Source organism: Elephas maximus, chromosome X (genome assembly GCF_024166365.1).
Source record: "Elephas maximus indicus isolate mEleMax1 chromosome X, mEleMax1 primary haplotype, whole genome shotgun sequence".
In the NCBI taxonomy this organism is placed as follows: domain Eukaryota; kingdom Metazoa; phylum Chordata; class Mammalia; order Proboscidea; family Elephantidae; genus Elephas; species Elephas maximus.
Window position 1 is genome coordinate 102,999,857 of NC_064846.1, and position 20,764 is coordinate 103,020,620.

Below are 20,764 nucleotides of genomic sequence, written 5' to 3' on the forward strand. Positions count from 1 at the left end.
TAACCAAAGTCCACCAAGGACACGCCTGTAGTTAAACAGGATGGATTTATTACTCCTTGTAGTTAGGGAAGACACACCACGGGAATAATGAGGTGTCTCAGAAATACGGTGCTAAAAAGAAACTATTTTAGAATTTGGGCTCTGTTGGGTGATTTGGGGAGAGTCAATGGATGTGGGGGTTTGCTTTAGATTAGATGTTATCAGAAAGTGGGGGCAATTTTATAATTGGGTATTTTATGGGTGACATAGCGACCTTGTTTTTGTCTATGCTTAAGCAAAAGTTGAAACCAGCTTGATGGCAATTTTTTTAAGCAAAATTATGTTTTATTCATCGCATTGTGGTCTCAAAGTAACATTGTCTGAGGTTATATTTTGTGCGATTGTTTATGTCCAATAGGAGGAAAAAATGGCCTGGCTATGATGTCAAACCAGTTCGTAATAATATTGAGGTCTAGCTGTGAGTATTAGATCAGCTCTGGATATCAGGGGGATATCTAATTTTTTTTCCTTAGTTCCCCTTATGGACAAAGACAGATGAAGTCAGATGCCAGACATTAATCCATTATATCCAGATTTTCACCACTGCTGAGATTTTTTTGATTAAGATCAGAAGTGTCCATTGAACGTCATCTCTAGTTGAACCAGAGTGCATCCTTTCTTCTTCTGTTGTAGGATGAGTTGTTGAAACATCTGATGTGACAATGGCTGCTCAGTAGCATTTAAGACTCTGGACAGGATATATCAGCCAACTGTAACACAAGTAATTATCAGAACCAAAGTTACTATTAATTCTTGTAAGAGATCTCAAAGCCAGGGCCTAGATTCTGAAGCCCTGATAATTTGTTCCAGATTTCAGCCGGGTATGCTTTAGAGATCCAGTCAGCTTTTTCTTATAGCACAGTTACAGACTGTTCTATTTGTTCTGAGTATTTATATAGATAAGGAGCTCTGGTGGCACAGTGGTTAAAGCACTTGGCTGTTAACCAAAAGGTTGGAGGTTTGAACCCACCAGCCACTGCACAGGAAAAAGACGTGGCAGTCTGCTTCCTTAAAGATTTATAGCCTTGGAAACCGTATGGGGGCAGTTCTACTCTGTCCTATAGGGTTGCTATGAGTTGGAATTGGCTCAATGGCATTGGATTTGGTTTTGGTTTATATATATAGATGAAACAAGAAGTATTTGCTATAGCACAAACTTCCCCTTAGTTAGCATCCCCTTGGTTAGCTAAGAGTAAATCAAAGAGCATACAATTGTCCATGACAACTCAAGTTAATGAATTTAGACTAGTGTACTGGACTTTAAGAGCTGAAGTACAGGCATACCTTGTTTTATTGTGCTTCACTTTATTGTTTTTTTACAAATTGAAGGTTTGAGGCAACCCTGTGTCGAGCAAGTCTATCGGTGCCATTTTTCCAGCAGTGTGTACTCACTTCATGTCTCTGTGATGGTAATTCTTGAAATATTTCAAACTTTTCCATTATTCTTATATCTATTATGGTGATATACTCAAGGTCGTACTTTGACTCTCGTGGACTTGTTCTAATTTTATTCAGCTTTGACTTGAACTTGCGTATAAACACTTGATGGTCTGTTCCATAGTCAGCCCCTTGCCTTATTTTGACTGATGATCTTCTCCATTGTCTCTTTCCACAGATGTAGTCAATTTCATTTCTATGTATTCCATCTGGCGAGGTCCTCATGTATAGTTGCTGTTTATGCTGTTGAAAAAAGGTATTTGCAATGGAGAAATTGTTGGTCTTGCACAATTCTATCATGCGATCTCCAGTATTGTTTCTATCATCAGTGCCATCTTTTCCAACTACTGATCCTTCGTTTCCAACTTTTGCATTCCAATCACCAGTAATTATCAGTGCATCTTGATTGCGTGTTTGATCAATTTCAGAATGCAGAAGTTGGTAAAAATCTTCACTTTCTTCATCTTTGGCCTTAGTGATTGGTGTGTAAATTTGAATAATAGTTGTATTAACTGGACTCCCTTGTAGACCTATGGATATTATCCTATCAATGACAGCATTGTACTTCAGGATAGATTTTGAAGTGTTGTTTTTGACAATGAATGCAATGCCATTCCTCTTCAATTTGTTGTTCCTGGCATAGTAGACCATATGATTGTCTGATTCAAAATGGCCAGTACTAATACGTTTCAGCTTGCTAATGCCTAGGATATCGGCATTTATCCATTCCATTTCATTTTTGACAATTTCCAATTTTCCTAGATTCGTACTTTGTACATTCCATGTTCTGGTTATTAATGGATGTTTCCAGCTGTTTCTTCTCAGTTTGAATCATGTCACATCAGCAAATGATGGTCCCGAATGCTTTTCTCCATCCAAGTTGTTAAGGTCGACACTAATTTGAGGAGACAGCCCTTCCCCAGTTGTGTTTTGAGTGCCTTCCAATCTGAAGGGCTCATCTTTCAGCACTGTATCAGACAATGTTCCACCACTGTTCATAACGTTTTAACCGGCTAATTTTTTTCAGAAGTAGACCACCAGGTCCTTCCTCCTAGCCTGTCTTATTCTGGAAACTCAGCTGAAACCTTCCACCATGAGTGACCCTGCTGGTATTTGAATACTGGTGGCATAGCTTCCAGCATCATAGCAACGTGCAAGCCACCACAGTATGACAAACTGACAGAAGCATGGGTTAAGTACCAGGAAGGGCCTGATACAGGGAATTTGTCTTTTGAAGTATTTAAAGGAAAAGCTTTTAAATTTTTGTCAGCAGAGCCAGTTAAGGGACGACAGATTCAGCAATCCGTTAGATTCAGAGCAGTGGCTGTGGTCTAGGAGAAAAAATACAACAGAGTTTTGTTTTCTCTTTCGTGGTAGAAGGAGACCATAAGGGTCAGAAATAATAGGATGAAGATAAGGGGGCTCGTATTAACGTTTTAGAGTGTGTCGAAGTTGACTATTAAGCCAGATTAGTAGTGGAGTAAAGGGAGTGAAAACAGTGTTAAAGAATTAGAAAATGGATTTTGTTTCAGCATCTTGGCCAGAAGCTGCCCATCTCAGAAGTCAGCAAATCTGGGGGATTTCTAACCCTCTTCAGTTTATGATTTCCAGATGAAATGAATGTTTTGTAGTCAGGAGTAAGTGGTATATATATGTTGAACCAGGAAATATGAATCTAAGGATAAATACCTTGATAAGGTCCTTTCATCAAGGCTCAAGAGTAGTTTTTTCTGATGTCTTTTCCAGAAGATTGAACCTCAAGGTTGCAGTTCATATACAGGTTGTTTAGATGGGTGTTTTGGAAATGCTGCTCACACTTATTGATAATAAAGCTGGGGGTATCGTATGAGTCCCTTGCAGTAATTAATCACATCTGCTTGTGATAGGGTAGAATCTAATATTGCAGGTGAGATTTCCAAATGCACGGGGTGGCCTAGTATTATTTTACAAGAAAATGATCTATTGGCCCAAGAGGGGGGTTCATCTTTTATATATAAAAGCTAATAGTAATAGTTTAGGACATGTGAGTTCAAGGGTTTTTGAGAACATTATTAATTTTAGTTTTAGAATTGCATTAGTTCTATTTTTTCTGAGGTCACTATGAGTTGCAATGGACTCAATGGCAGCAGGTATGGATGATATGAATAGTGAAGTTTCTGGGTAAAAGGAAGTTACAGAGTTCCTTAATAACTGTACCAGTAAAATGAGTATTTCTGTCATTAGTGGGACAAATGAGAATTCCTCTAGACAGAAAAAGAAAATCATGCAGTACTTTTTTTCCAGGGAGTCGGGGTGGCTGAGAGGGAGAAGTGTCACAGGGCTGTAGCTCTCCAGTAAGGTAAGTAAGTAAGTAAACTTTAACCCACCCTGAGAATAAACAAACAAGGAGAACATATTCACAGGCCATTGCAGAAGGCATTTGTATAAAGTCCATTTGGAGATATTTAAATGACCTTGGAGGCTTTGATTTCAGTCCATGTTCTACCTTTACAGTTTTACCAGGATGATGTTGTTGGCAGGTAGGACATATTTTGAGAACACCCTCAGCAATATCTCTAAAATTGCCCCACCAATGTTGGTTTAGTATTGTTGCCAGTGTATCTCTGCTATTATGGGTAACACCGTGGAGCGTTTTTTCCTAAATTCCATTTAAAATTATTTGGCACTATCAGTCAGCTATCCTGAGAATGCCAGATATTGTCTTATGCACTGAGCATCCTAATTTTTCTCATTTCCTTTTTTCTGAATCAAGGGCTCATCTTTGAGGTTAGTATTAGCCTCTGTAATTTCAACAAGTCTTTCTTTTCTGTGTGGTTACAGGAGCAATTACCTTGGTTAATGCTGCTTGTTTAGCATAGTGGTCAGCTAAAGCATTACTGTGAAATTCCGGGTTTTTGTGATTTGAATGGCTTTTATTTTTATGATAGTTGTTTCCTTAAAAAAAAAAATTTGTTTCCTTAGGTAACAGCAAAGCATCGAAAGGTTCTTTTGTCATTCTTTTTTTTTTTAATTTTTTTTCTTTTTTAAGTTTTTATCAAGGTTAGAAACCTCTTTGTTTCCAAAACATTCCAAATTTGTGAACTACCTACTATCAGTATAAATACTTGCTCTTTCTTCCAGCAGGCAGGCCTAGGTAAGGGCAATTATTTTAGTCATCTGAGCTGATTTAATTTCTGGGAGTGGTTTATATTTAAGAGTGAATTTATGTCAGTGATACCATTAAAACATGAACAAATAAAACTAAGTCAGGACTCTCCAAGGGAATCTCTAGACATGATTTAAGAGTAAACAAAAATCAATGAATGTTAACAGAATAATTTGGTGCAAAAAGGAACTTCTACTAATTTGGGCATAAAATAACAGTCATTTTACAGAAAAAAATTTAATTTTAATTTTCTTCCTTTGTACATTATTATTTAACAAACTGTAGTAAAGGCACTAATAACATACTTTTATTTATACTCACTTAGGCATTACACAGATATAAAAACATTCAAATAGGTAATAATTTAAAGCTTTTAATGATAGCTTTAAAATATAATTTACTTGGTGGTATATTAAAAATAATATACCCAAAAAACCAAACCCAAACCCAGAGCCATTGAGTCGATTCTGACTCATAGCGACCCTATAGGACAGAGTAGAACTTCCCCATAGAGTTTCCAAGGAGCGCCTGGCAGATTCGAACTGCTGACATCGCATTAAATGTATCATTTGAATTAACTGTAATAACTTTTGAAATAAACAAACAGAAAATCATATCTATTATCTTTTTTTTATTATCCTGTTAACCTACATGTATTTCTCTGTAATTATTGTATCCAGTACAATCAACCATCTACAATAATGAAACCCAGAAGACATAAAGCTAAAAACCATCTAGCTATTTTTATGACCTATTGTCTCATGCTATTTTAAAAAATTGAGAAGGCAAAAACAGCCATAAATGCATTATTATCAGAAGACATTTGCATATTTTGTTAATCTACTGACATTTTAAGAAATAAGAACAAATTAAAATTAGAAACTGATGCTTTTATATCTGCTTTTTTTCTCTTTGCAACCATTTAAAGATTACTTATTAATTAGGTCTAAGTTTTTAAAATTAATTAAGAACCTGGAAACTACAACTTAGTTAACAAATTAAATCTTCATGAACTGTAGCATTGTTAAGAATTTTGTAGACTAAATCCTTTAAAAAGACATCCATTATAATTATTTTATTTGTGGTTAGGTTGTGTTGTTCTTGGGTGCCATCAAGTCCATTCCAACTCATAGCGACCCGATGCACAACAGAACGAAACACTGCCCCATCCTGCGCCATCCTTACAATTGTTGTTATGCTTGAGCTCATTGTTGCAGCCACTGTGTCAATCCACCACGTTGAGGGTCTTCTTCTTTTCCACTGACCCTGTACTTTGCCAAGCATGATGTCCTTCTCCAGGGACTGACCCCTCCTGACAACATGTCCAAAGCATGTGAGATGCAGTCTCACCATCCTTGCTTCTAAGGAGCATTCTGGTTGTACTTCTTCCAAGACAGATTTGTTCATTCTTTTGGCAGTCCATGGTATATTCAATATTCTTCACCAACACCACAATTCAAAGGCGTCAATTCTTCTTCGGTCTTCCTTATTCACTGTCCAGCTTTCACATGCATATGACGGAATCGAAAATACCATGGCTTGGGTCAGGTGCACCATAGTCTTCAAGGTGACATCTTTGCTTTTCAACACTTTAAAAAGGTCCTTTGCAGCAGATTTACCCAATGGAATGCCTCTTTTGATTTCTTGGCTGCTGCTTCCAAGGCTGTTGATTGCGGATCCAAGCAAAATGAAATCCTTGGCAACTTCAATCTTACCTCTTTTTATCATGATATTGCTCATTGGTCCAGTTGTAGGGATTTATGTTTTCTTTATGTTGAGGTGCAACCCATACTGAAGGCTGTGGTCTTTGATCTTCATTAGTAAGTGCTTCAAGTCCTCTTCACTTTCAGCAAGCAAGGTTGTGTCATCTGCATAACACAGGTTGCTAATGAGTCTTCCCCCAATCCTGATGCCCCGTTCTTCTTCATATAGTCCAGCTTCTCGGATTATTTGCTCAGCATACAGATCGAATAGGTATGGTGAAACGATACAACCCTGATGCACACCTTTCCTGCATTCAAACCAATCAGTATCCCCTTGTTCTGTCCAAACAACTGCCTCTTGACCTGTTATAGGTTGCTTCTGACCACAATTGAGTGTTCTGGAATTCCCATTCTTCTAGGTGTTATCCACAGTTTCTTATGATCCACACAGTCAAATGCCTTTGCATAGTCAATAAAACACAGGTAAACCTCCTCCTGGTATTCTCTGCTTTCAGCCAGGATCCATCTGACATCAGCAATGATATCCCTGGTTCCACATCCTCTTCTGAAACCAGCCTGAATTTCTGGCAGTTCCCTGTCGATATACTGCTGCAGCCGTTTTTGAATGATCTTCAGCAAAGTTTTGCTAGTGTGAGATATTAATGGTATTGTTCCATAATTTCCACATTCGGTTGGATCACCTTTCTTGGGAATAGGCATAAATATGGATCTCTTCCAGTCAGTTGGCCAGGAAGCTGTCTTCCATATTTCTTTTTTTTTTTTTGGATGCTGATTATTTTATTGGTATATTGAAGATAGAGTTGTGACTTCTTTCTTCCAACATCATGGCTTTCTAAAGGACCATGGTCTTGTTATTCATTTTCTGCCACCGAATTCCAGATTACTCAGTGGTTGCCTTTGTCGTGGTGGTTGTTGGCCTTGAGGATGATTTTGTTGATTGTCTCCTTGTGGGGATGGTCCTTGTTGGCCTTCAGGAGGAGTTGGGGGATGATTTTGTTGACTGCCTCCTTGTGGGGGTGGTCCTTGTTGGCCTTCAGGAGGAGTTGGGGGATGATTTTGTTGACTGCCTCCTTGTGGGGGTGGTCCTTGTTGGCCTTATAGAGGAGGTGGAGATCCTGACGGTGTGGGTGGACTCTGTCGAGAACCACCATTCTGGTTTCCATCATCAGGATTGGGTCTAGGTGGGAATCTCCCAGGAGGTGGTCTCTAAGCCTGCTGATTGGGTCCCTGACTTGAGTTCTTGAAATCTGATATTATGGTAGAATTGTCTTCATAGCTTCTATCATTCTCTGTGCTCTGAGCTGAGCTCAGGGCCAGCAAGGCTACTATGAGCAGGGGCGGCAGCATCTTGGAGGAAGCTCTAGAGTTGCTTTCACCTCTGTGCTGGGAAAACACGTCAGCTTCCATTACAAAGACCAACAGAATAGTGGCAGCTTTAAGCTCCACCCTGGATGGACCTCATCCCTTGATAGATGAGGTTTTAGTTTGTTCACATCAGATCAAGTGCATCCCTTGTTTCACTCTGGGTCTTAGCTCAGCAAGATGGGGTAGGTAGAATGCTGTTAGTTTCTCATTTCTAAAAGGTACAACATGAGACTTGGGTAAAGTTTTCGAAGGAGAAAGCAATCAATGCAGATGTTAGAATTGAAATTCTCTCATCATGTATTTTTCAGTATGTTTCTCTGTTTTCATCGTGGTGTGTGTGGTGGCAGCAACAATCCTATAGCCAACAGTGAAGAAAGTCAATATCACTGACCAGTATGATATTTAGCTAAACTTTTCAACAGAGATTATTTTTGTTTAACTTTGAAACGCCACGAGGAAAACAGGCTCTTGGGCAGACAAGGACCACAGAAGGTTGATCCTCAGCCTGATCAGTCCTACAAAGACTGCCCAAGAGTCTCTAGATCTGGCTCCAATTGTGGAATCCTTGGTGTTGTAGAACACAGGTGACCTAAAACAGTCTATTTTTATTAATGTTTTGGGGGGTTATAATGCTATTTAGTGGAAGCAAAAGTGGCCAGAAACATCAACATGAGATTTTCAGAGCAGAGCTAAAGTTGATTTATAAGAGTACGCGGTTCTTGAGTGAACCATTATTTTACGTTTCTAAGACTTCTCTTATGCTCTTAGCCTTTACTAGACAAGTCTATAAGGTTCAGTTTGGGCCTTATTTCCTCTAGGAAATATTTCCTTATCACCCTCACTGACAGTTTAGTGTCTATATTTATGCACTTCAATAAGTCTGAAATCCCCTTCAAAGCCTCTATTGCATTGTATTGATCTTCCTTTTTTTTTTTTTTATTATTTCTGTGCCAGACTCAATTTTATCAGATTATTCTCCAACACGGGAAATTTTTCTGTGCAATAGTCTTTTTACCTTTAATTGTTTTCCCAAATGTACATTTTTTCATACACATCTGTCTTGGTTATTTAGGGCTGCTGTAATAGAAATATCACAAGTGGATGGCTTCAACAAACAGATTTATTCTCTCACAATCTAGTAGGCTAGAAGTCCAAACTCAGGATGCCATCCCTAGGTGGAGACATTCTCTCTCCGCTTTCTCTGGGGTAAGGTCTTTATCATCAATCTTCCCTTGGTCTTGGGGTTTCTCCAAGGAGGAACCCTGGGTCCAAAGGACGTGCTCTGCTCCTAGTGCTTCATTATTGGTGGTATTATTTACCCCTGTCTCTCTACTCGCTTCTCTCTTTTATATCTCAAAAGAGATTGGCTCAAGACCCAATCCAATCTCGTACAATGAGTTCTGCCTGGTTAACATAACTGTTGCTCATCCCATCTCATCAACATTTTAGAGATAGGATTTATAAGACATAGGAAAATCACTTCAAATGACAAAATGGTGGACAATCACACAACTGGTAATCATCACCAAGCCAAATCAATACACATGCTTTTGGAGGGCACAATTCAATCCAGGACAACATCCATTACACTGTAACCCAAAAAAAAAAAAAAAAAAGAAGCAGTGTACATGAAATAAGAGAAAATAAATTAAAAATTCATAGCATAGGTAAGGAGGCATTAGTTTTTTATTTTTATTGTGCTTTAAGTGAAAGTTTGCTAATTGAGTCAGTCTCTCATACAAAAAATTATGTACGACCAATGGAACAGAATTGAGAACCCAGATATAAATCCATCCATGTATGAGCAGCTGATATTTGACAAAGGACCAGTGTCAGTCAATTGGGGAAATGATAGTCTTTTTAACAAATGGTGCTGGCATAACTGGATATCCATTTGCAAAAGAATGAAACAGGACCCATACCTCACACCATGCACAAAAACTAACTCCAAGTGGATCAAAGACCTAAACATAAAGACTAAAACGATAAAGATCATGGAAGAAAAAATAGGGACAACCCTAGGAGCCCTAATACAGGGCATAAACAGAATACAAAACATTACCAAAAATGATGAAGAGAAACCCGATAACTGGGAGCTCCTAAAAATCAAACACCTATGCTCATCTAAAGACTTCACCAAAAGAGTAAAAAGACCACCTACAGACTGGGAAAGAATATTCAGCTATGACATCTCCGACCAGCGCCTGATATCTAAAATCTACATGATTCTGTCAAAACTCAACCACAAAAAGACAAACAACCCAATCAAGAAGTGGGCAAAGGATATGAACACACACTTCAATAAAGAAGATATTCAGGCAGCCAACAGATGCATGAGAAAATGCTCCCGATCATTAGCCATTAGAGAAATGCAAATTAAAACTACGATGAGATTCCATCTCACACCAACTAGACTGGCATTAATCCAAAAAACACAAAATAATAAATGTTGGAGAGGCTGCGGAGAGATTGGAACTCTCATACACTGCTGGTGGGATTGTAAAATGGTACAACCACTTTGGAAATCCATCTGGCGTTATCTTAAACAGTTAGAAATGGAACTACCATACAACCCAGAAATCCCACTCCTCGGAATATACCCTAGAGATACAAGAGCCTTCACACAAACAGATATATGCACACCCATGTTTATTGCAGCTCTGTTTACAATAGCAAAAAGCTGAAAGCAACCAAGATGTCCGTCAACGGACGAATGGGTAAATAAATTGTGGTATATTCACACAATGGAATACTACGCATCGATAAAGAACAGTGACAAATCTCTGAAACATTTCATAACATGGAGGAACCTGGAAGGCATTATGCTGAGTGAAATGAGTCAGAGGCAAAAGGTCAAATATTGTATGAGACCACTATTATAAGATCTTGAGAAATAGAAAAAACGGAGAAGAACACATACTTTTGTGGTTACGAGGAGGGGAGGGAGGGAGGGAGGGAGGGAGAGGGTTTTTTATTGATCGATCAGGAGATAAGAACTGCTTTGGGCGAAGGGAAAGACAACACTCAATACAAGGAAGGTCACCTAATTGGACTGGACTAAAAGCAAAGAGGTTTCCGGGATAAAATGAAAGCTTCAAAGGTCAGAGGAGCAGGGGCTGGGGTCTGGGGAACATGGTTTGAGGGGACTTCTAAGTCAATGGGCAAAATAATTCTATTATGAAAACATTCTGCATCCCACTTTGAATTGTGGCACCTGGGGTCCTAAATGCCAACAAGCGGCCATCTAAGATACATCATTTGGTCTCAACCCACCTGGAACAAAGGCAAAGGAGGAACACCAAGGTCACACGACAACTAAGAACCCAAGAGACAGAAAGGGCCACATGAACCAGAGACCTACATCATCCTGAGACCAGAAGAACTAGTTGGTGCCTGGCCACAATCGATGTCTGCCCTGTCAGGGAGCACCACAGACAACTCCTGAGGGAGCAGGAGACCAATGGGATACAGACCCCAAATTCTCATGAAAAGACCATACCTAATGGTATGACTGTGACTAGAGGAATCCCAGAGACAATGCTCCCCAGAACTTCTGATGGCACAGCACAGGAACCATCCCCGAAGACAACTCATCAGGCATGAAAAGGACTGGTCAGTGGGGGGAGAGAGAGATGCTGATAAAGAAGGAGCTAATTAAATCAGGTGGACACTGGAGAGTGTGTTGGCAACTCTTGACTGGAGGGGGGATGGGAAGATAGAGAGAGAGGGAAGATGGCAAAATTGGCACGAAACGAGAGACTGAAAGGGCTGACTCAATAGGGGGAGAGCAAGTGGGAGAAGGGAGTAAGATGTATGTAAACTTACATGTGACAGACTGATTGGAATGGTAAATGTTCACTTGAAGCTTAATAAAAATTAATTAAAAAAATTATGTACACCTTGCTATATACTCCTAATTGCTCTCCCCCTAATGAGACAGCACACTCCTTCCCTCCACTCTCTAATTTCGTACCCATTCGGCCAGCTTCTGATCCTCTCTGCCCTCTCATAGTCTCATGTGTCTACTTGATCCAACAATCTCGCTCTTCTCCAGTATCATTTTCCATCCCATAGTCCAGTCCAATCCCTGTCTGAAGAGTTGGCTTTGGGAATGGTTCCTATCTTGGGCCAACAGAAGGTCTGGGGACCATGACCACCGAGCTCCTTCTAGTCTCAGTCAGACCATTAAGTCTGGTCTTTTTACGAGAATTTGGGGTCTGCATCCCACTGGTCTCCTGCTCCCTCAGGGGTTCTCTGTTGTGTTCCCTGTCAGGGGAGTCATCGGTTGTAGCCAGGCACTATCGAGTTCTTCTGGTCTCAGGCTGATGTAGTCTCTGGTTTATGTGGTCCTTTCTGTCTCTTGGTCTCATAATTACCTTGAGTCTTTGGTGTTCTTCATTTTCCTTTGCTCCAGGTGTGTTGAGATCCATTGATGCATATTATGGCCGCTTGCTAGCGTTTAAGAAGAAGCCACTCTCAAAAGTGGGAATCAGAATCTTTTCTTAAAAGATTTTATTATGCCAATTGACTTAGATGTCCCTTGAAACCATGGTTCCCAAACACCCGCCCCTACTACACTGACCTTCGAAGACTTCAGTTTATTCAGGAAACTTCTTGGCTTTTAGTTTACTCCAGTTGTGTTGACCTTGCCTGTATTGTGTTCATTGCCTTCACCTAAAATAATTCTTTTCTACAATCTAATTAGTGAAAACCCTTCTCCCTCCCTCCCTCTCTCCCTCCCTCCCCTCTCTCATAACCATCAAAGAATATTTTCTTCTCTGTTTAAACTATTTCTCCAGTTATTATAATAGTGGTTTTATACAATATTTGTCCTTTTGTAGCTGACTAATTTCACTCAGAATAATGCCTTCCAGGTTCCTCCATGTTATGAACTGTTTCACAGATTCATCATGGTTCTTTATCAATGCATAGTATTCCATTGTGTGAATATACCATAATTTATTTATTCAGTCATGAGTTGACGGGCACCTTGGATGCTTCTGTCTTTTTTATTGTTAAATAGTGCGTCAACAAACATGGGTGTGCATATATCTGTTTGTGTAAAGGCTCTTATTTCTCTAGGATATATTCCAAGGAGTGGGATGGCTGGATCATACGGTAGTTCTATTTCTAGCTTTTTAAGGAAGCGTCAGATTGATTTCCAAAGTGGTTGTACCATTTTACATTCCCACCAGCAGTGTATAAGTATTCCAGTCTCTCCACAACCTCTCCAACATTTAGTATTTTGTGTTTCTTGGATTAATGCCAGCCTTGTTGGAGTGAGGTGGAATCTCATTGTAGTTTTGATTTGCAATTCTCTAATTTTTTTTTAATGGCTAATGATCATGAGCATTTCCTCATCTATCTGTTAGCAACCCGAATGTCTTCTTTAGTGAAGTGCCTGTTCATATCCTTTGCCCATTTTTTAATTGGGTTGTCTTTTTTAGTTGAGTTTTTGCAGTATCATGGAGATTTTAGAGATCAGACGCTGATCAGAAATGTCACAGCTAAAAACTTTTTCCCAGTCTGTAGACAATCTTTTTGCTCTTTGGTGAAGTCTTTGGATGAGCGTAGGTGTTTGATTTTTAGGAGCTCCCAGTTCTCTTGTTTCTCTTCTGCATTGTTAGTGATGTTTTGTATACTGTTTATTCCATGTATTAGGGCTCCTAAAGTTGCCCCTATTTTTTCTTCCATGATCTTTATCGTTTTAGGTTTATGTTTAATTATTTGATCCATTTTGAGTTAGTTTTTGTGCATGCAGTGAGGTATGGGTCTTGTTTCATTTTTTTGCAGCTGGATATCCAGTTATGCCAGCACCATTTGTTAAAAAGACTGTCTTTGTCCCCATTTAACTGACTTTTGGCATTTGCCATATATCAGCTGCTCATATGTGGATGGGTTTATGTCTGGATTCTCAAGTCTCTTCCATTGGTCTATGTATCTGTTGTTATACCAGTACCAGGCTGTTCTGACTACTGTGGCAGTATAATAGGCTCTAAAATGAGGTACAGTGAGGCTTCCCACTTTGTTCTTCTTCTTCAGTAAGGGTTTACTTATCCGGAGCCTCTTACCCTTCCGTATGAAGTTGGTGATTTGTTTCTCCAACTCATTAAAAAATGATGTTGGAATTTGAATCAGAATTCCATTGTATGTATAGATCGCTTTTGGTAGAACAGACATTTTTACAATGTTAATTATTCCTATCCATGAGCAAGGTATGTTTTTCCACTTATGTGGGTCCTTTTTGTTTCTTGCAGTGAAGTCTTATAGTTCTCTTTATATAGGTCTTTTACATCTCTGGCAAGATTTATTCCTACGTATTTCATCTTCTTGGGGGCTACTGCAAATGGTATTCATTTGGTGATTTCTTCCTTGATGTTCTTTTTGTTGGTGTAGAGGAATCCAACTCATTTTTGTATGTTTATCTTGTATTCTGATGCTCTGCTGAACTCTTCTATTAGTTTCAGTAGTCTTCTTGAGGATTTTATAGGGTTTTCTATGTATAAGATCATGTCATCTGCAAATAGAGATACTTTTACTTCATCCTTGCCAATCTGGATGCCCTTATTTCTTTATCTAGCCTAATTACTCTGGTTAGGACCTCCAGCACAATGTTGAATGAGAGTCACAATAAACGACATCCTTGTCTGATTTCCGCTCTCAGGGGAATGCTTTCAGACTCTCTCCATTTAGGACAATGTTGGCTGTTGGCTTTGTATAAATGCCCTGTATTATGTTGAGCAATTTTCCTTCTATTCCTATTTTTCTGAGAATTTTTTATCATGAATGGGTGTTGAGCTTTGTCAAATGCCTTTTCTGCATCAATTGATAAAATCATGTGGTTCTTGTCTTTTGTTTTATTTATGTGATGGGTTACATTAATTGCTTTTCTAATGTTGAACCGTCCCTGCATACCTGGTATAAATACCACTTGGTCATAGTAAATTATTTTTTGATATGTTTTTGGATTGTATTGGCTAGAATTTTGTTGAGGATTTTTGCATCTAAGTTCATGAGGAATATAGTTCTGTAATTTTTTTTGGGGGGGGGGGTGTCTTTACCTGGTTTTGGTATCAGGGGTATGTTGGCTTCATAGAAAGAGTTTGGGTGTATTCCGTCCTTTTCTATGCTCTGAAATATCTTTAGTAGTAGTGGTATTACCTCTTCTCTGAAAGTCTTGTTTCAGAGAACTCTGCAGTGAAGCTGTCTGGGCCAGGACTTTATTTTGTTGGGAGTTTTTTGATTACCTTTTCAATCTCTTCTTTTGTTATGGGTCTATTTAGTTTTTCTACCTCTGTTTTTTTTTTTTTTTTTTTTTACCTCTGTATTAGTTTACATAGGTAGTGTGTTTCTAGGAATTCATCCATTTCTTCTACGTTTTCAAATTTGTTAGGGTACAGTTTTTCATAGTAATCTGATATGATTCTTTTGATTTCAGTTGGTCCTGTTGTAATATTGCCCATCTCATTTCTTATTCCAGTTATTTCCTTCCTCACCAGTTTTTCTTTTGTCAGTTTGACCAATGGTTTATCAATTTTGTTAATTTTTTCAAAGAAACAGCCTTTGGTCTTGTTAGCTCTTTCAATCGTTTTTTCTGTTTTCTGTTTCATTTAATTCTGCTCTAATTTTTATTATTTGCTTTCTTCTGGTTCCTGAGGGTTTCTTTTGTTGCTCTCTTTCTATTTGTTCAAGTTGTAGGGATAATTCTTTGATTTTGGCCCTTTCTTCTTTTTGTATGTGTATATTTATTGATATAAATTGACTTCTGAGCACTGCTTTCACTGTGTCCCAAAGGTTCTCATAGGAAGTGTTTCCATTCTCATTGGATCCTATTAATTTCTTTATTCTATCCTTAATGTTTTCTATGACCCAGTCGTTTTTGAGCAGGGTATTGTTCAGTTTCCAAGTGTTTGATTTCTTTTCCCTGCTTTTTCTGTTATTGATTTCTTCTTTTATGGCCTTATGGTCAGAGAAGATGCTTTGTAATATTTTGCTGTTTTTGATTCTGCTCAGACTTGCTTTATGACCTAATATGTGGTCTATTCTAGAGAATGTTCCATGTGCACTAGAAAAGGAAGTATACTTGGCCGCCGTTGGGTGGAATGTTCTGTAGCTATCTATGAGGTCAAGTTGGTTGATTGCGGCATTTAGATCTTCCATGTCTTTATTGAGCTTCTTTCTGGATGTCCTGTCCTTCACTGAAAGTGGTGAGTTGAAGTCTCCTACTGTAATTGTGGAGCTGTGTATCTGACTTTTCAATGCTGGGATTGACTACATTTCTTAGTCCCTCTTTATTGTTTTAACGTTGTCTTCTTTTACATCATGACTTTGCTATTTCCCTGTTGTGAGTGTTTTTTATCTTATTTTTTGTGATTTCCCTTTCTGGGTTGACATCTGGTTGTTCTGTCCTGTGTTCTAGTCTTGAGTAGATACCTGATATTATTGATCTTTGAAATGAAGGACTCCCTTTAGTATTTCTTGTAGTTTTGGTTTGGATTTTCCAAATCCCCCAAACTTCTGTTTATCTGGAAATGTCCTAATTTCACCTTCATATTTAAGAGACAGTTTTGCTGGATATATGATTCTTGGATGGCAATTTTTTTTCCTTCAATGCTTTGCATAAGTCATCCCATTGCCTTCTTGCCTACATGGTTTCTGCTGAGTAGTCCAAGCTTATTCTTATTGACTCTCCTTCGTAGGTAACTTTTCGTTTATGCCTTGCTGCTCTTAAAATTCTCTATTTTCGGTTTTGGCAAGTTTGATTATATGTCTTGGTTAGTTTCTTTTAGAATCTACCTTATGTGGCGTTCGATGAGCATCTTGGATAGACATCTTCTAATCTTTCATGATATCAGGGAAGTTTTCTGCCAACAAATCTTCGACAATTCTCTCTGTATTTTCTGTTGTCCCTCCCTGTTCCGGTACTCCAGTCACTCGTAGGTTATTTCTCTTGATAGAGTCGCACATGATTCTTAAGGTTTCTTCATTTTTTAGAATTCTTTTATCTGATTTTTTCCCCAATATATTGGTGCCAAGTGCTTTATCTTCGAGCTTACCAATTCTGCCTTCCACTTGCTCAGTCTGCTCCTCTGACTTTCTATTGAGTTTTCTAATTCTGTAATTTTGTTGTTAATCTTTTGAATTTCTGATTACTATCTCTCTGTGGATTCTTGCAGCTTTTTAAATTTTTCATTATGTTCTTGAATAACCTTTTTTCATTTTTTCAGTTACTTTATCTGCATGTTCCTTGGTTTGTTCTGAGTATTGCCTGATCTCCTTCCTGATTTCATTCCTAATGTCTTGAAGAGTTCTCTATATCAATCTTTTGAATTCTGCATCCGGTATTCCCAGGAAGGCACCTTCATTCTGAAGATCTGTTGATTCTTTTGTTTGAGAGCTTGTTGAGGCGATCACAGTCTGTTTCTTTATGTGTCTTGATATTGACTGTTTTTTGCAAGCCATCTATAAGTTATTGTATTAGTTTATTTTATGTTTGCTTACTGTGTCCTAGCTTCTTGCTTTGTTTTGTCTTGTTATGGCCAAATGGGTTACTTGAGTGAGTAGCTTGATTATTTTCACCTTTGAAGCTCTGATGTCCTGTGTCCAGTTGGCTAGAGCTGTTATCAAGTATATCAGTCTAGGAGTCCATTTGCTTTTCTTGTATAAATTCAGCTCAGGTGTCCAGGTAGCTGCTAATCAAGTGTGTGGTGTGGGCTCTGTCCTACAGTCTTAGAGGGGCAGGGGTGATCAGTGTAGGTACTGGTATCTGATTGCAGGAGAGGGTTACGCTCTGAACAAGGCAGAGGGCTAAGGACCATCTCTGGAATATCTGTGAACAAAGTGTATCCTTGTTCCCTAGAGTGTATAGGTGGGTGGGTTCTGCAGACAGACCATGGGTACACAGTGCTTTTGGTTGTAAGGACTGGGAGGTACCAGTTATCCTTGGACCCCTGTTGCAGGTGGCTGGGTGACCCGAATGGAGCAACCAGTCCTTAGGCCCCGATGTGGGTAGGTGAGGACCCTATTTCATAGGCAAAGTGGTGTCAAATATCAAACACCCACCTCTTCACCAGACAGCCGAAATGGTTGCAGTATGCCAACAAGGGTCTATTCTCCTGAAATAGGCCCCCACAGGTCCGTGCAGGGGGGAATGGTATTCAAAGTCCACGGACTGTTTATGCATGGACAGGAGCTGCTTCTGTCTTGAGCTCCCCAGGTTAGTGGAGCTGGCAAATTGTCTTTTCCCCCAATTGTGAATTTATTCCTTCTCCAAGGTCGGGAGGATGGCTCATGGTGCTCAGCACGGCCTATTTCAGGCCCAGGGAAATCAACAGCAACTGAAGCCAGCTTGGGGGTGAGGGGCACAGTAAAATATATGCAAGTACTTAGGTTTTGCCAAGAGCACCATTCTTTTCTGTTTCTGAAGGTGTGAGTAGGCCGTGCGGCTGGCTGTTCCTCCTTGAGGAAACGAATGCTAGCACCAGCCCACCACAGCTGCTCCCAGGAGTGGTGTCTGAGGGATCCTGGTGTTTCAAGTCTGGTAACTCCTCTCGGCTTCTGAACTGTCTCTCACTTCCCCTGCTGCTCAGTCCTTTTTCTAACTTTGCCTTTGATGTTCAAGGCTCCTAGCTTGTCAGAAATATAATAGTTTCACTTGGTCTTTTGGGTCTTTGTTGTAAGAAGGATCACAGGAAGCATCTGGCTTTTCTTACATCTTGGCCCTGCCTCCCCATATTTCTTGGCATAGACGAGTGAGCGCCTCCACCACTGCATTCGTTTGTTGAAACACTTGAATTGATATCCCGTCAATTCCTGGAGCCTTGTTTTTTGCCCATACCTTCAGAGCAGCTTGAACTTCTTCCCTCAGTACCATCAGTTCCTGATCATATGCCACCTCCTGAAATGTTTGAACATCGAGTAATTCTTTTTGGCATAATGACTCTGTGTATTCCTTCCATCTTCTTTTGATGCTTCCTGCATCGTTTAATATCTTCCCCATAGAATCCTTCGTTATTGCAATTTGAGGCTTGAATTTTTTTTCAGTTCTTTCAGCTTGAGAAATGCCAAGCATGTTCTTTCCTTTTTGTTTTCTATCTCCGGCTTTTTGCTCATGTCATTATAATTCTTTATTTTGTCTTCTCGAGCTGCCCTTTGAAATCTTCTGTTCAGTCATTTTACTCCATCATTTCTTCCTTTTGCTTTAGCTGCTCAACCTTTGTGAGCAAGTTTCAGAGTCTCCTCTGACATCCATCTTGGTCTTTTCTTTCTTTCCTAGCTTTTCAATGACCTCTTGCTTCCTTCATTTTTGTCATTCCACAACTCAACTCGTCTGGTCTTTGGTCACTAGTGTTCAATGCATCAAATCTATTCTTGAGATAGTCTCTAAATGTAGTTAAATATAATCATATATATAATTTTTAATTTTAAAGAAGTTGTCAAAATAGTGAATACTTGGTTAACTCACAAAACAAAATGTAGGATATTTAGGAAGTTTTAATCATGACAAATTTAACCTTGTTCTTTAACAAACCAAAATATTGTGGTAACATGGGTGGGGGGGTATAAACTAATTGTTAAAGAGTGAATCATGCCAAAGCTTGAAGTTAAAGCCTTATTAATTCTTAGCTTAGTAAAAAGAAGATGTCTCATGGCACAACTGGTTAAGCACTTGGCTGCTAACTGAAAGGTTGGTGGTCCATACCCACCCAGTGGCTCCAAGGGAGAAAAGACCTGGTTATCTGCTCCCATAAAGATCACAACCTAGAAAACCTTATGGAGCAGTTCTCCTCTGTTGCATGGGGTCACTATGAGTGGGAATTGACTCAATGGTACCTAACAACAACATAGGTAAAAAGGCTATTACATATATGATTTTTCAGCATTCTCAAAAACATAGTTTAATACTAACTTTTCTTTCTTTCTTTAGAGAATTTGGCCTGTTTATCTGAACTAAATATTCTTAGAGTATGTACATAACGACTGAAGTTTTTTTTTTCAAAATTAGCTAATTTTTAGAGTTTTCTTAAGAGAAGAAGAAAGTGAGAAAATGGTACAGAGAAATGACTGGAGGCTGCCTTTAGACAAATAGCTAATTCTATTCTTTCTGTGAAGAGTGGGAAGAAAATTTAGATGTAGAAAAGGATATTGTCTTAGGTGTCTAGTGCTGGTATAACAGAAATACCACAAGTGGGTGGTTTTAACAAACAGAAATTTATTCTCTCACAGTCTGGGAGGCTAGAAGTTCTAACTCAGGGTGCCAGCTCCAGGAAAAGACTTTCTGTCTCCGACCACTCCAGGGAAAGGTCCTTGTCATCAATCTTCCCCGCTCTAGGAACTTCTTAGTGCAGGGACCCAGGTCCAAAGGACGAGCACTCCTGGCTCTACTTTTTTGGTCTTATGAGGTCCCCCTGTCTCTCTGCTCACTTCTCTTTTTTATATCTCAAAAGAGATTGACTCAAGATACAACCTAATCTTGTAGACTGAGTCCTGACTCATTAACATAACTGCTTCTAATCCCACCTCATTAAAATCAAAGAGGTAGGATTTACAACACATAGGAAAATCAAGTCAGATGACAAAATGGTGGGCAATCACACACTATGGGGAATCATGAACTAGACAAGTTGACACATATTTTGGGGGGACACAATTCAATCGATGACAAATATTTTGACATATATGCCTAAAAGTGAGAGTACCATACAAATTTTGACATAATTTGGGTCCTTGACCATCTTACCAAGCCATATAATGAAAAAGACAGCACTTATTAATCTCCAAAGTATGAAAACAGAGGAGGAGATGTTTCCCACATTAAACAAAACTTAAAAATTTTTTTTTTCTTTTTTTGGTACCTAAATCTCTTTAAAATGCTCAAATATTGTAATTCATGTAATGTGATGATTTTCCAGTTTTTTGTTTACATACTACATTGCAATTTCAGTCTTTAAATCATCAACCAGAAAATTGGACAGAGCATTAGAAATGTGAACATCAGGAGCTAATTCTGAATATTGTCAAAAGGTTCTGATTAAGGGGACAGTTCCTAATATTT